This window comes from Heterodontus francisci, unplaced genomic scaffold (assembly GCF_036365525.1).
Source record: "Heterodontus francisci isolate sHetFra1 unplaced genomic scaffold, sHetFra1.hap1 HAP1_SCAFFOLD_148, whole genome shotgun sequence".
NCBI lineage: Eukaryota > Metazoa > Chordata > Chondrichthyes > Heterodontiformes > Heterodontidae > Heterodontus > Heterodontus francisci.
The window spans coordinates 2,529,992-2,547,527 of record NW_027142345.1 but is presented as its reverse complement, the minus strand read 5'-3'; the positions used below and the strand labels follow the sequence as shown (position 1 = coordinate 2,547,527).

General features: G+C 42.6%; 1 non-coding gene across 1 annotated transcript; it reads left to right on the top strand.

Annotated features, from left to right (window-relative positions):
• The first annotated feature begins 13,346 nt into the window (after positions 1–13,346).
• On the top strand, positions 13,347–13,418 carry trnaw-cca (transfer RNA tryptophan (anticodon CCA)). Its single transcript has one exon. It is a non-coding gene; the product is annotated as a tRNA-Trp (tRNA).
• The last annotated feature ends 4,118 nt before the right edge of the window (positions 13,419–17,536 follow it).

Below are 17,536 nucleotides of genomic sequence, written 5' to 3'. Positions count from 1 at the left end.
AAAAAAGATTGGTGTACATTGTCTCATTCTTCCTCCCAAACTGTATCACTTCACAAGTCTCTGTGTAAAATGTTATCTGTTGTGTGAAAGCCCATTTTACCAGTGTGTTTAAGTTCCTCTGAAGTGTGTTACTGTCACTGGCATAGGACGAAATTCACGAGCATTCTTTGATGCTATCTCCTTGGAAAAAGCAATATTACACACTAGCTCAAATTGGGATTTTGTGTGTTTAGCATCTTTCCTCATCCACCAATATAAGCACAAATCTGTCTCATAATGTACGGTCTAAGAATGTGCCAATGTTGCAAGGTGGTGATAAATTCTTCAGTGTCACAATGTACTCACCAACTATTTCACTACTTTTCTGATTTCTGGATCCAAGTTTGTAGCTTTCCGCGATCTCTAGTGGCTTAGGGTTGAGCCTCACTTCAACGAAGAAACGGAAAATTATGATTTAAAGATTACACTGTCAATCATTCACATCTCTGTCTTCTCCTGAACTTCGAGTTCAAATTTGTTTGTGAAGTTGAGTCACACGTTAAGACAGCACAGTCTTTTTCTTTGTGAAGGAAGTGATTTGGGAATGACTGTTTGAAACTGTCCCTTCTTGCACAGAAATTCAGTGCAAATACTTGATCACTCACAATTTCCTTGAGAGAAATTTGTTCACAATCGCATTCGACACGGAAACTGCCTCAGCATTAATCTCACTGAAGCAGAATGTGACCGTGTTGTTTGTTTCAGAATGTTGTTGCCGTTATTTGTCGCTTTTAACCGAGACTGGGAGACAGGGCAAGTTTGATCCGAGGTTGGAATATATTATCATTCAGGAGCAAGAAAAATCAAAAGGAACAAAATAAGAAAACCCAGTCTCCAGATTTGAGAATCTGCAGATCCGCTTTGGGAAAGTGAATCAGAGCAGAATGAAGGGTGAACTGTCCAGAAGAGATGAAGACACAGCTCAGTCAACACGTTCCCCTGGTTTATGATGCTGGAACATTCATCACACAGAAATGATTCAACCCAATGACAAACATTCTTACAGCTGATAATTTATGCTACTGATTTAAGGACTGTTTCATGCGGTTACCGAGTGACGACGAGAAGATATTAAACTTTGTTCTATTCAATCTAGCTGTGATGAAGTTTGAATTTTTCGACCTTTTATAAACAGTATTTGAAGGGTCTCGGTAACAATGTTCAGTTTTGATGAGAGTGGGGTCTGGGTGAGAAGCTGCTGAGTGTGACAGGGTCAGGACTGGATGCAGGAAGTTCTCTGACAGTCTCCCTCTATCTCTCTAATGGGTTTGAGTTGATTTACGACTGGTAGCTTTTATTTTACTTTTCTTATTTAGAGAAACAGCACTGAAACAGGCCCTTCGGCCAACCGAGTCTGTGCCAACCAGCAACCAGCCATTTATACTAATCCTACATAAATCCCATATTCTCTACCACATCCCCACCATTCTCCAACCACGTACCTACATTTTGGACAATTTACAATGGCAAATTTACCTATCAACCTGCAAGTCTTTTGGAGGTGGGAGGAAACCAGAGCACCCGGCGGAAACCCACACAGACACAGGGAAAACTTGCAAACCCCACACAGGCAGTACCCAGAACTGAAACCTGGTCACTGGAGCTGTGAGGCTGTGGTGCTAGCCATTGCGCCACTATGCTGCTGTTGGTGCTTTGATGAATGAAGGAAGTTCCCTCCACCCATTTTTTTTGGACAGACAGTGTGGTATAAGGATGTAAAGGGTTAATGTTGAAGATGGTGGGATCAACCCCTCCCACTGTCAGAGTGATAATGTAACAGTCACATGAGATGAAGTTTGGGAGAAGAGAGAGCAGCACCAAGGATGCTAGCTTAGCAGGCTTGATGAGTGTGTATATAGTATTGTGTAAATTAGAAAAGAGTTCTTAGTTCTTTCAGCAGGAAATGTGTCCAGAAAATATCGAGAAACTCACAATTTTATTATTCAGGAGTCAGAACACTGATATTAATTCCAAGTGACAGTTCTGGGACCAATTAACAAAAAAAGTAGAGAATAATATTGCTCAATGATTGAAATCCCCCAGTGAGGAGACAGTTAAACAGGTGATCTATTGGGGCATCCTTCGATCCAAGGTTTCAGCAACATTTAATCTACCTTTTTGGTGAAATTCTCTGTTATTTGCAACTTTTTTTATCAGCTTTGATGGGTGAGTGAAAAAACTGAAAAAATGGAACAGTTCCATCCTTTCTTTTCTTCCTTCTTCTCTTCTTTCCATCAGTTTCTCTTTTCTGTCCCAGATCAATATAATGATGAGAATCCCAATTTAATCTGCTGTTTCTGGTGTTTTATCCATTCCAATCAAAATTTCAACATTCCAATCAAATCTATTTGTTATTCCACAGTGTCTCTCCATGTGTTTTATTCTGTTGTGTTCTCTCACAGTCTGTTTGATGATCAATGTCACATCTCACTCTCTGTTCTGGTGAAGATCAGAAGCAGTGATATCTGTTTACACCACCCGACAAGTTGGTCTGAGGCTGTGTCTCTCTGATCATGTGGAGTTAAAGCAATTCTTCCAGTCAGTTAGTTCAGTTGTCATTTCATGAGAAATTCGGTCATCATGACTTCGTCAGTGACCTCATGGTTCCGGTGTCTGAGTGATGTTAATCATGATGTGATGAAATGATTGTATGTTCCAGTCTTTCCGTGGTGGGTTTTCACACTGAGTAGAAATGTGTTGGACATGCTCTGAAAATGTTTCACACCGCTCCATTCCCAACTTCATTTACTTGCAGAAGATATATTTCCATCATGACACAGCTCGCTGCACAGCTAGAAGTTGTGCTGAAGGTGACAGCTAGGCTTATGCAACTGACAAGGTGGCAGAGGGGTTAAGGCGATGGACTGCTAATCCATTGTGCTCTGCATGTTTGAGTTCGAATCCCATCTTTGTCGCTTGTTTATGAACTGTTTATGTTGGGGGAGTTTCTGTGTCAAGTCAGCCTCAAAACCTGTTTTTGTCTGTGTCCAGATAGTGATTCCAAAATTGGTTAAACTTTATTAAAATTGAGACAGACATTTGGAATTCTTCACCCAAACTGCACTGGAATGAAGATCAAATAGGGATCACGAAACGGGGCTGGATTTTTCTTCCCCTCCTTCCTTCCATCTTTACTTTCTCTGGCTTTGCACCAAGTGAAAGACAAATGGGAAAAGCAAATGGCGAGGGAGCAGATGCAGAAAATTATCCTTTGGCAAGAAATTTATTTTCAAATCTTCTTGATAGATTAATTGAGTGAGCAATGCTTTGGCAGATGGAGTTTAAAATGAGGGGTCATCTACTACCTACGATAGATCAGAGCGTTTTTTTGGAAGAGGTGAGATGTTAGAAACTGCGGAGGAGCAGAGACCCGAATACTGAATTAATAAAAGCTCGTGGACTGGTCGAAAATAATGTGAAAAGTGAACAGAATATGAAGATTGGAACTCATGTTGTAGTGATATAAAGCTCTGTGCTCCTGAAGTAAATGTCCAAGCCCAGATTGTGGGGAATCTGTGGAGAGTGATTTGGTTTTTATTCATTCTTGGGTGTGAGTATCTCTGATAAGGCGAGCATTTATTCCCCATTCCTATTGCCGTTGAGAAGGTGGTGGAGAGCTGCCTTCTTGAACTGATGCAGTCCATATGGTGCAGGAACACCCACAGTGCTACTGGGGAGGGAGTTCCAGGATTGTAACCAAACAACAGTGAAGAAATGGCGATATCGTTCCAAGTCAGGATGGTGAGTGACTTGGAGGGGAACCTGCAGGTAGTGAGTTCCCATGCATCTGCTGCCCTTGTCCTTCGAGGTGGTAGTGGTCACGAGTTTGGAAGGTGCTGTTGAAGGATACTTGGCGAGTTGCTGCAGTGCATATGGAGATGGTACACACTGCAGCCACTGTTTACTGGTTGTGGAGGGATTGAATGTTTAAGGTGGTGGGTTAGGTGCCGATCAAGTGTGCTGCTTTGTCCTGGATGGTGTTGAACTTCTTGAGTGTTGTTGAGTGGGATGTATTCCATCCCACTCCTGACTTGTGCCTTGTAGATGGTGGACAGGATTTGGGGTGTCAGGAGGTGAGATACTTGCTGCAGAATTCGTAATCTCTGACCTGCGCTTATAGCCACAGCATTGATGTGACTGGTCCAGTTACGTTTCTGTTCAAGATGTTGATGGTGGGGGATTTAACGATGATAATGCTTCTGAATATCAAAAGGTAGATTTTTTTCTCTCTCATTGGAGATGTTCACTGCTTGGCACTTGTGTGACCAGAAGGTTGCTTGTCACTTATCAGCTCAAGCCTGAATGTTGTTCAGGTCTTGCTGCTTGCAGGCACAGACTGCTTCAGTATCTGAAGAGTTGTGAGTCATCATCTAAAATTCCCACTTCTGACTGATGTTGAAGAGAAAGTTCGTCAATGAAACAGCTGGGATGTTTGGGTCTGCGACACTACCCTGAGAAACTCCTGAGGCAATGTCCTGGGCTGAGATGATTGGCCTCCACTAACCACAACATCTTGTTTTGTGCGAGGTATGACTTCAACAAGTGGAGAGTTTTCCCCCTGATTCCCATTGACTTCAATTTTGCTGGGGATCCTTGATGCCACACTCACTCAAGGGCACTCACTCTCACCTCTCCTCTGGAATTCCAGTCTTTCATCTCTGTTTGGACCAAGCTGCAATGAGGTCATACGAACATAAGATCAGAAGAACTAGTAGCAGGAGTAGGCCATTTGGCCCCTCGAGCTTGCTCCGCCATTCAATAGGATCATGGCTGACCTGATCATGACCTCAACCCCACTTTCTTGCCTGCCCACATAACCCTTGGCTCTCTTGTAGATAAAAATCTTGAAGCCATTCAATGACCCAGCCTCCACTGCTCTCTGCGGTAAAGAATTCCAAAGATTAATGACTCTCTGAGAGAAGAAATTCCTTCTTAAATGAAAAACCCCTAAATCTGAAACTGTGTCCCCGAGTTCTAGATTCCACCACGAGAGCAAACATCCTCTCAGCATCTCCCCTGTCAAGCTCCCTCAAAATCTTATATGTCTCAATACGTTCACCTTTCATTTTTCTCAACTCCAATGAGTATCGGTCCAACCTGCTCAACTTTCCTCATGAGACAACACCTTCATCACAGGAATTAATCCAATGAACCTTCTCTGAACTGCCTCCAATGCAAGTATATCCCTCCTTAAATAAGGAGACCAAAACTGTACACAGTACTCTCGGTGTGGTTTCACCAGCACCATGTACACTTGTCGCAAGACTTCTCTACTTTTATACTCCATCCCCCTTGCAATAAAGGGTAACATTCCATTTGCCTTCCTAATTATTTGCTGTACCTGCATGGTAACTTTTTGTGATTCATGTACGAGGACACCCAGATCCTTCTGCACCGCAGCATTCTGTAATCTCTCACAATTTAAATAATATTTTCCTTTTCTATTCTTCCTACCAAAGTGGATAACCTCACATTTTCCCACATTCTACTCTATCTGCCAAATTATTTCCTGGAGCTGAGAGACCCTGGCAGAACCTAAATTGAGCATCGATGAGCAGATTAATGCTTAGTGTGTGGTGCTTGATAGCACTGTTGGTGACATCTTCCATCACTTTGCTGATGATTGATAGTAGACTGATGGGGCGGCAATTGGTCAGATAGGATTTGTCCTGCATTTTTTTTATGGAGAGGGCACACTTGGGTAATTTTCCACATTGTCAAGTAGATACCTGTGCTGCAGCTCTACTGGAACAGCTTGGCTGAGAGCGCAGCTAGTTCTGGAGCACAAGTCTTCAGTACGAGTGTGGAAGTGAGCAGAAAGGCATGGCACTATGCTTAATGGGAAATATAGCCAAGTTAGGAATAGTAGCTTTGCTGAGCTTTGATTTTAAGTGGCAGAAACCACAATGAAATAGTTAAAAGTAAAGGCAGAGCGTGTGAGACTGTAAAGACTAGCCGACACTGGTAATTGCAAAGACATCTGTTCTTTATGGCCTGATTGTGTGACTCCCTGTGGTTTGGAACAAATGGACTCCTGTGAATCAAATGATCTCCATCCCTGTGTGAGTGATAAGGAGTGCTAGGCCCCTCTTATCTTCGTGAACTGCCGCTACTTGATGTAGCTGCAGACTGCACGAAACACTCAGGAATGTACACCGAATAGAGATAGCAGGATGCGCCGCAATTACTTGTCACAAGGTAGAGACAGACTCATGATCCATGTAGGGAGTGAGACTCGAATGATTATAAATGATTCCTATGCTCTTGCTAATTAGCTTGCTTGTCTGCTTTGTTTTATCTTGCTGGTACAAAACAATATTTTATTAGTAACAAGTATGTATTGAGAATGGAGTGTATTGTAACCTCAGTAACAGATGTACTGCATGTCACCACGTGGGTGAAGTCGAATTGTATCGCACTGATTGGTTAAACAAGGGGGTGCAGCATGAATCTTAATGTATAAACAGTAGTACCCGTATCAAAAAACTTCACTTACTCTAGTGGACTAGACAGACTCTGGGTGGAGTCAGTGTCGTTGCATTAGAGTAAGTCAGCCGGCTAAATGCGCAAATAAAGTAATTGATTTTACCTACACATCCGACTCAGTATATTCACTGAACCAGACTGAAGGCAAAAATAACTCAGAATTGCACTAGAGCCGGAATGTTGTTAGGGCATTAATAGTAGACTGATGGGGCGGCAATTGGTCAGATTGCATTTGTCCTGCTTTTTTACAGACAGGGCACACCTGGGCAATTTTCCACATTGTTGAGTAGACGCCTGTGTTGTAGCTCGACTGGAACAGCTTGGCTGAGAGCGCAGCTAGTTCTGGAGCACAAGTCTTCAGTACTAGAGCCGGGATGTTGTTAGGGCCCATAGTCTTTGCTGTATCGAGTGCCTTCAGCTGTTACTTGCTATCATGTGGAGTGAAGCAAATTGGCTGAAAACTGGAAGCTGTGATGCTGGGGACCTCAAGAGGCCGAGATGAATCATCCACTGAGCAATTTCTGACTGAAGATGGTTTCAAATGCTCCAGCTTCATCTTTTGCACTGACGTGCTCGGCTCCACCAAAATTGAGGATAGGGATGTTTTTAGACCCTCCTCATCTGGTTCGTTATTTAATTGTCCACCACCATTCATGACTGGATACCTAGTTTCTCAGGGCAGTGCCCTAGGCCCAACCATCCTCAGCTGTTTCATTGATGGCTTTCTCTTCAACATAAGTCAGAAGTGGGAATGCTCGCTGATGATTCACAACTCCTCAGATACTGAAGCAGTCTGTGCCTGCAAGCAGCAAGACCTGAACAACATTCAGGCTTGAGCTGATAAGTGACAAGCAACATTCTTTGATCTGATCCTGAGGGAGATATCCGTGCGTGGAGTGGCGGGATGTATGGAGAGTGATTCTGAAGAGGGTGTCTGAGCCTGGAGGGAAGAATCTGTGGTGAGTAGTCCTCAAAGGATGTCCGTGTCTGGAGATTTAGGATCTCTGAAGAGGGTCTCCGAGCCCATAGTGCTGGGATGTATGGAAAGTGATCCTGAAGTGGGTGTCCGAACCTGGAATGGCGGGATCTGTGGAGAGTGATCCTGAAGTGGGTGTCCAAGCATGGAGGGCAGAATCTGTGGAGAGTGATCCTGACGAGTGTGTGTAAACCTGGAATGGAAGCTTTCTGTGGAGGTACAGGTGGAGGCCATTCATTCCCAGTATTTTAAAGAGGTTTAGCATAACTTATATGTTTTTACTCTATGCCTCTATTAGTAAAGCCAAGTGTCCTGTTTGCTCTTAGCTACCTTTTCAATCCTTCTCACATTGGTGTACATTGTCTCTCTACTCCTGCACCCAGTTTAGAACTGTAACGTTTCATTTATATGGCATTCTTCCTTCCAAATTGTATCACTTCACACTTCTCTGTGTAAAATTTCATCTGTTATGTGAAAGCCCATTTTACCAGTTTTTTTTAAGTTCCCCTGAAGTGTGTTACTATCACTGGCATGGGACAAAATTCCTGAGCATTCTTTGATGCTATCTCCATAGACAGAGCAATCTTTTACGCGAGCTCAAATGTAGGATTTTGTGTGTTTAGTATCTTATTTCACCCACCAATATAAGCACAAATATGTCACGTAAATCTTGTTCACTGCAGTCCCTGCTGCTGTTTGCTGCCTATATTTACAGGCTTTTATCTCAACCTCGTCACCATGTTCTCTAATATATTCAGGGGGCATCAGCAGAGAAAATGTTCACCAAGCATGGCAAGTGCAAGGAAATGTTTATTTATGTCATTATGTCATAAACATAATATACAAATTTTTACATGTGTGAATCATCAAGATATGTCTTCAGAAATGGAACCCCGTCACAATAAACACTGTCACCTTTCAATGTTTAGCAGACAGGTTTGACGCCCTGATGTGTGTGATTCCCATATTAATGTGTTTGTACAAAGTTCGGGGAAAGATGGAGATACGAATAATTTACAGGGAAATCTTTTAAACATATTACCACATCTCTCACTCACAAAGATCTGCAAACACATGGATTCAGAAAGAACCTGAGTACAAAATCAGCTAAAATAAAAACAGCCAGAGAGACTTGCGATAACCTGTAGCTCAGGGAAAGTACATGATGTTATGGAAGGGATTCTATTTCTTTTGTTAAAATATTTTTTGAAGAAGTCATAATCAAACTGAATAAATGTAGGACCAGTTCTTTTTCAAGAGGGCACCAAAAGGACCAATTTGGCAACTATGTTTACTGGTTGTCACATGATGCAAGTTAAATATAGAACAGAAACCCTGGTAACCGGGAGAAATTTGGTTAGTGAAGTCAGTCATGCCCCTTGAATGGACAACCTTGGCAGCAGCAGCGCAAACCGAAGACAGCAGAAAACTCACAACCTTTGGTTGTAGCAGTCAGTGTGTTTTACCTGCCGGAGTGAGCAGCTGATAAAGTTAGCCTGAAGAATCGTCAAGGAAGGAGAGAAGACCACAACCCAGTTTGTTTTCCAGAAAATCTTTAAAAGACCCTGAGAAGTCCACTGAGTTAATTCATCTTGTCGCATGTCTTTGCAGAAGGCCTGCTAAAATTAATTCTCAATGCCTTCTGAAAAGAACTGTTCGAAAATACCCGAGTGACCTGTCTACGTATATTCGGAAGTTAGACTGTATTCCAGTTTTGGAGCAACATATCTCATCTGATGATTTCTTCAAAAATGAGCAAATAAACAGCCCAAGAGGTTGTTTTTGTCTGCAACAGAGTGCTGAATTTAAAAAAAAATCCCTTTTATTTTTTCAGCTATCCGGTGTGTGTGTGTGTGTGTGTGTGTGTGTGTGTGTGTGTGTGTGTGTGTGTGTGTGTGTGTGTGTGTGTGTGTGTGTGTGTGTGTGTGTGTGTGTGTGTGTGGCTCGAAGACAGAAAAAAGGGCTTTAAAAGTTGTTCAAGGTGAAAAAGGAACTTTTAAAATTTCCACCTGTGTGTTTATGCTTTACTTCATGACGAGTTAAAACTTATTCGACAATAAATGTATAATTTTGTTGTTCATTAAAGAAACCTGGTCAGTGTCTTCTATTCTGGGAAAAATAGAGTACATGACTGACTGTATCAGTAAGTGGGAAAAGTTAAAATAGATGTTGTGACCTGTGGAGAAGTGGGATGAGAATAAAGAGTGCCCTCCTCTGCCCTTAGTTGTCACAGCATTTGTGATCTGGCTCTGTAGCTTAATTGGTTCGAGTGTTTGTCTAATAATCAGAAAATCTTGGATTCATATCCTTGCTTCAAAAGTTTAGCTGTCAATCGTTTACATATGTTTTCTTGTGAACTTTAACTTTTCTTATGAATTTTATTCACAAAAGAAAACAGCTCAGTGGTTGCCTTTGTGAAGGATGTGCGTTTGAAATGGCTGTTCCTGCTCGTACAGATGTTCGGTGCTAATATTTCAACGGCAACTCAATCCGCTACAATTTCTTTGAGAGCAATGTGTTTGCAGTTGCATTTAACCTGGAAAACAGCTCAACATTAATCTCACTGAAGGAAAGTGTGACCGTGTTGTATGTTTCAGAGTGTTTGTCTCGTTTTGTGTCTCTTTTAACCAAGACTATAACACGACGCAAAGGGGTGGGTTGATCCGAGGTTTAGAATATATTATCATTCAGGAGCAAGAAAAATCAAAAGGAACAAAATAAGAAAACCCAGTCTCCAGATTTGAGAATCTGTAGATCCACTTTGGGAAAGTGAATCAGAGCAGAATGAAGGGTGAACTGTCCGACTGCCCAGAAGAGATGAAGACACAGCTCAGTCAGCACGTTCCCCTGGTTTATGATGCTGGAACATTCCTCACACTGAAATTATTCAATCAATATTCATCTCCCAAGTCGGTCTGAGGCTGTGCCTCTCTGATCACGTGGAGTTAAAGCAATTCTTCCAGTCAGTTAGTTCAGCTGTCATTTCATGAGAAATTAGAAGTTATCATGACTTCGTCAGTGACCTCATGGTTCAGGTGTCTGAGTGATGTTAATCATGATGTGATGAATTGATTGTATGTTCCAGTCTTTCAGTGGTGGGTTTTCACACTGAGTTGAAACGTGTTGGACATGGTCTGGAAATGTTTCACACCGCTCCATTCCCAACAGGCCATCACCTGATGTGATGGAAATTCCATTTACTTACAGAAGCTACATTTCCATCATTGCACATCTGGCTGCACAGTCAGGATCTGAGCTGAAGGTGACCGTCCTGCCCAAATTTCCATAGAGGCAAAAAAGACATGTGATGGGTTACTGGCACAAAGCTGGGTGATGAGGTGTTTGAGAGGTTAAGATGATGGATTATTAATTCCTTCTGTTTTACATGTATGAGTTTGAATCCCATCTGCATCAACAGTTTATAAAATGTTCAATCCATTGTTTCTTCGTAATTCACCAGCTTTTGCAGAAAGTAGGACTTAAGCTGTTGCAGTACCTGTTAGAAAGATAGTCGAAGTTATTCTGAAGCCATCTTCCAATGTCATCTACATGGAAGCGGGATTTTAAAGGATAAGATGTAGTTTTTAAAAGTCACTTCAATCTTACTCGAGTCTTTACAAAGAAGCCAGGTAAATCTTTGATGAAAACTCATATACATTTAGAGATCTTTTAAAAGCACTTCAATCTTGTTAATAAAAAGTCAGATATAAATTTAAGAACTCTGATAAGGCTATGCTAAAAAGTTACAAACAACTAAGAAACAAAATACAACATTTAAAATGTCTGAACTCCCTCTGAAAGTTGACCCCTGCTGCTGCCGGTGTCTTCCTGGAATAGTGGAGCTGTTGTGTCAACAGAAACGTCCTTCCCGAGCAGCCCTGAGCCAGTTGGCACCGGCTCCAATCCAACCAAGGTAAAAATCAGGATACATTGTGGGCAATGAGCCCAAATTGCTGAACTACAGGTCCCTGTCACTTTAAAGAGTGGGCTGGTGCGATTATGATCAGAGGCTCCTTCTGAGCACATTTCGCACCACCACAACTTCCAGATGCTGGTGTTACTATGTGCATGCACCGGCAGTTGCAGTGCTGTTCAGACCCTCAATAGCAGTGAAAGTCTCAGTGTTCGCCGCCAATGGGGCTGTAAAATCCAGGCCAATATCTCACAGCCCTGTTAGATTTGCTCTGCCTCTGTACAAAATCAAACTCCACACAGTGTCTTTCACTCACTCCTGTTTCCAGCCCTGATGGTGCAGAAATCCCCTCTCAAAGGTACACAATCCAGTTGATTTCTGATCAAATATCTCCTTCCTCATTCAATAGAGGAAACAGAGACATGAACAGGAGTCAGGTGCAAGAAAGTTTCACCAACAGAGCAAAGAAAGGCACCAACAAATGTCACACCTACGTTCCAAATCATTTCACAGGAATATTCTTTCACTTGTTTTGTGAGATGACTGCAATAAATCTGAAAATGAGCACCATGAGGTTTGTGTTCACTCGTCACTTGTTCTCCTGTGTTTGTCTGTCAGGTTTTTAATTCAATTTGTATTGGATATTGAAGAGAATCTCTTTTCAAGATGATTGCACATTGTATTGTGTTTAAAGCAACCAACTTGTAAAATGGCAGATAATGAATGTTTCAATACCTGTGTGACCAGATTCTTCCAATGCTTTTCAACAGCTAGATTGATGATGCTTGTAATCTGTATCCTGTGGCGAATGGGAGAGGAGAATAAAAACATGGTGCTTGAACAGGACAGACTGTGTAAAATGGGAGCACAGAAATCCTGCCACCTCATTGAAAGTTAATGAGATTTATTCGAAGTCAGACACCTGTCCACAATGAACAAGTGAATACATTAATTGTCCACTTTCAATCTAAATGGGACTGAGGTTCCAACAGAGAAGTTTTCTGGAAAATGCCTGCTGCAGTTTTAAAATTGATGAACTGGAACATCTTATACTAACTTTCAAATAACTGTAGTGATTGTATAGTTCTCATAGTGGAGAGAAGGAGTTGTTTATAAATAGAAGCAGAAAGACACATTTGTGGATTGGTGAATGAGCTTTATCTTTCTGAAATGTATTTGCCCTTTGGTTGCAGGTCACTGGAAATTCTTTTTTACATTTCAATTGTAGCAGCAGCAATTAGCAGCAAAATGTCTGATTAATCAGAGTAGTGGGTCTGGGAAACACTTAAACAGCCGAGACCCTGTAAAACAGAACTCCAAGTAATAGTTTAAATAAGGCACTGAACTGACAGAGCGGTAAAGGCCTGCTCAGGTCAGGAAAAAAACCCGACACGAACCTGACAGAACCACATTGGACCCGAGCCCGACCCGGCCCGAGTATCTCCATTTATTCCCACGCCCAAACTAACCCGAGCCTTACCCGACCACCGGAATGTTCACTTTACCTACCTCCCGATTCCGAATCTACAGGAAGCTGCAGCATGAGCGCAATGACATCATAGAGATGCTCACTTGCTCACTGAGCAGACTCAGAGTTTCCCTCCTTGACGTCCCAGACTCCCAGCTGAGGTTGGCTTTTCAACTTTTTACACTTATTAAACTCAACTTCCCAGCAGAGCAAAATTTAATACTTACTGTGTGTGTCACACCCGGACCTAGCCTAACCTGGACCCAGCCTGACCTGAACCTGAAAGCCCGGAAGAGCGACCCGACACGACCCGAACCCGACACAGGTCGTCGGGTCCCGTCGGGTTCAGGTCGGGTCGCAGGCCTTTCCAGAGCGGAGGTCAGATGAGGATTGAATTAATTTCAATCACTGAATCGTAAACAAGAAGTAAATCTGTCAGGAATGGAAACCTTTGCTTTATCTGTGAGCTTGTGGCGCAACGGTAGCGCGTCTGACTCCAGATCAAAAGATTGTGTGTTCAAATCACATCAGGCTCAGTTATGTTTTACAGCATCTCAAGTTCCTGGATTTTATCTCAGAAGAAAGTTCGTTCTATTGGAATGTTCAGTGAATGTTTGAATTTCAAGATCAACTTTAATAGATTAAAGTCCTGATTTCTGGTTCCGTTCCATTTCCATGCTCAGTTCTTATTTCACACTGTTTTATATCAGAACAATGTTTCAGGGATGTGATGTGTCCATTGTTTGTGCAATCGCTCTGTCACCCAGTGTGAGAAATAAAACACAAACCGCCCAGCGTGCGGCTCAAACCCATACCTGGCTCTGTCTATAGGCCGCTTAGTTCAGTTGGTTAGGACGCAGTGTTGATAACAACAAGGCTGTGGATTTGATCCCCATGTGCGCTGTCACATGGTCAGTCATTAATCTGACACATTTTTGTAACACTTAAAATCCAACTTTTAGATGCAAACAAGTTTACATAAAATGTCAAAGGGAATTTATTTTGAATAACATCCATTGTATCTTTGTCACTGGTCTGGAATAACACAGAATTCTTTCCAATTATCTTCCGTTTGCTGATAAACGTTGAACTCGTGGCCTGTTCTCGTTCATGGTCACGAGCAGCAAAAACAGACAGAGTGAGTCTGACCCCCCAGAGATGTGGAAAAGGCTTCAGTTTGGGACAAATGCAGCAAATCAAATGTTCACCCTGCCCCGAGAGAGTCAAAAACTGGGGAAAAGGACACAAGGAGATAGAGAATAAGCTAAAGCAGACAATGTAAATATCTCCCATCCTTGATATCTCTCTATTCCAATCCAACCTTCAGAGTTGGGTAAATAATTTCAGTGTAAATTGTGCACTTCGAGAGTCAAAACTAAATGGCGATGCAGAATAAAGGAGAACTGCCAAAACCCCAGATTGAACCAGGGATCTTCAGTCGAACACTCTCCCAACTGAGCTATTTCAGTCACACAGACTTGGGATGATAAGTGGCAAGTAACATTCGCACCACACAAGTGCCAGGCAATGACCATCTCCAACAAGAGAGAATCTAACCATCTCCCCTTGACATTCAATAACATTACAATCACTGAATCCCCCACTATCAACATCATGGGGGTTACAATGGGAAGCCATACAAATAACGTGACTAGAAGAGCAGGTCAGAGGCTTGGAATCCTGAGGTGAGTAATTACAGTGCAGCTGTTGGCTCCACCCCAGGGGCTGAATTTGTTCTGTAAACTATGAAGCAGCTTCTCTCAAATCCCAGGTTTATGATTAAATCCTCTTACAAAAGCCCCAAAGTGTGATATATTCCTCTCACTCATCCATGACTCCTGACTCCCCAAAGGCTGTCCACCATCTGCAATTCACAAGTCAAGAGTGTGATGGAATACTCTCCACTTGCCTGGATGGGTGCAATTCCAACTCAAGAATCTCAACATGATCCAGGACAAAGCAGCCCGCATGATTGGCACCCCATCTACAAACATTCACTCCCTCCACCATCGACGCACAGTGGCAGTAGTGTGTACCGTCTCCAAGATGCACTGCAGCAATGCACCAAGACTCCTTCGACAGCACCTTCCAAACCAGCGACCTTTACCACCTGGAAGGGCAAAGGCAGAAAATGCAGGGGATACCACCACCTTCAAGTACCCCTCCAAGCCACACATCATCCTGACTTGGAACTATATCGCCGTTCCTTCACAGTCGCTGGGTCAAAATCCTGGAACTCCCTTCCTCACAGCACTGTGGGTGTACCTACCCCACATGGACCGCAGTGGTTCAAGAAGGCAGCTCACCACCACCTTTTCAAGGGCAATTAAGAATGGGCGGTCAATGCTGGCCTAGCCAGCAACGCCCACATCGCATGAATGAATGAATAAAAAAGTGAAGTATCCCTTGTGTCATTGTTTTGGTAGAAAATATAACCCTGGTGGAATTGCCCCTCCCAATCACACCTCACTTCACAGAACAAAGAAAATGGAGAAAATTTATGGCACAGACTGAGACCATTTAGCAACCGTGTCTGTGCCAGCTGAAAAAGAGTGATCCAGCCCAATCCCACTTTCCAGGTCTTGGGAATGGGATCCGAACAGATCTCAGAGCTCACATTATGTGAATGTTCTGTTGAAGTATTGGTGAGCTGATATACCAGGGGAGATTCACACTGTTAGACACGGTGTGAAATACATTCAAGTATTTATAAAACATTACAACATGTGAGTAATATTCCCCATTGCTTTCTCAGCACTGATGGATTGTGAAGTGGGAGACAGCCAGAAGTCCCATTGGTCCACACTGACCCTGAGCTGAGAATGAAATGAGACAAAGTTCAGACTTCAGCAGCGAGATGCTGCAGAGAGGTAAGAGTCCTGAATCAAGGAGAGACTTTCTCATCCTGCTGTTGAATCTCATTTCAAACACTCCCTGAACTCTCTGCCGAGGAATTCAGAGATGGAGAATGCCTGTAAAATCAGCCTACAAAGGAAATAAAAGACACCCACCGTGGGGCTCAAACCCAAAAACTTGAGATTCAGAGATTCATGCTTTCATTGACTGAGCTCACCATGCCTGAGACAGTGTCCCTGTCCTGTCTGTTATTGGACAGTGCAGCTGTTGGCTCCATCCCAGGGGCTGAATTTTTTCTGTAAACCATGAACCAGCTTCCTCTCAAATCCCAGGTTTATCAATAAATCCTCTTACAAAAGCCCCAAAGTGTGATATATTCCTCTCACTCAACCAGAATAAAAGTTACATCTTTTGCTCTTTTTACCTTCCAAACATTAACTTCTATTTTGCTCAGCATTTATTTCTCTCTCCTTTTTATGTTGTGCATTTCCTAATAAACATTTCATTTCAATTATTTATGAGGGATGAAATGAACAGAAGAGATTTTCTGCAATGGTACCAGGGGTGTGGGACAGAGTGAGTGGTTCGGATCTGGAATACACTGCCTGAGAGTGCTGGAGGCAGATTCAATCGTGGCTTTCAAAAGGGAATTGAATAAACACCTGAATAGAGAACATTTGCAGGGTTACAATGAAAGGGCAGAGGAGTGGAATTAGCTGATTTGCTCTTGCAAAGAGCTGTCATGGACATGATGGACTGAATGGTCTCCTTCTGTACTGTAACCATTTGATTCCTTGATTCTAACTCTGTCAAAGTTGTTCTGAACTTGCTCTGCTCCAAGGAGAACATCCCCAGCTTTTCCAGTCTCTGCACATAACTGAGGTTATGAGGAACCATGGGGAACCCACTGTAAACCTTCCTCCAGACAGAAATACAACTGTTCACCACCAAACTGTGACCCATCTGTTCACATGATTTGGATGTGGGGACCAAATGTAGTATTTCCAAGTTTGCAGATGACACAAAACTAGGTGGGAATGTGTGTTGTGAGGAAGATGCAAAGCGGCTTCAATGGGATTTGGACAGACTTAGTGAGTGGACAAGAAAGTGGCACATGGAATATCATGTGAAAAGATGTGAGGTTGTCCACTTTGGTAGGAGAAACAGATGTGCAGATTATTTCTTAAATGGTAAGAGATTAGAAAGTGTAGATGGACAAAGGGGCCTGGGTGTCCTTGTCAGTAAGTGACTGAAAGCTAACATGCAGGTGCAGCAAGCAATTAGGAAGGCGAATGACATGTTAGACTCTATCGCAAGAGGATTTGAGTACAGGAGTAGTGAAGTCTTGCTTCAATTGTATATAACCTTGGTTGGACTGCACTTTGGAATACTGTGTGCAGTTTTGGTCCCCTTACCTTAGGAAGAATATCATTGCCATCGAGGGAGTACAACGAAGGTTCACCAGACTTGTTCCCGGGGTGGCGGGACTGTCCTATGAAGAGATTTTGGGGAAACTGGGCCTGTATTCTCTAGAGTTTCGAAGAATGAGAGGTGATCTCATTGAAACTGACCATGTATTTAAAGGGATAGACAGGGTAGATGAAGCTATTTCCTCCGGTTGAGGAATCTAGAACCAGGGGACACAATTTCAACATAAGGGGAAAGTCACTTAGGACAAAGATGAGGAGAAATTTCTTTACTCAGAGGGTTGTGAATCTTTGGAATTCTCTACCCCAGAGGGCTGTGGAAGCTCAGTCATTGAGTATGTTTAAAGCAGAGATTGACAGATTTCTAAATA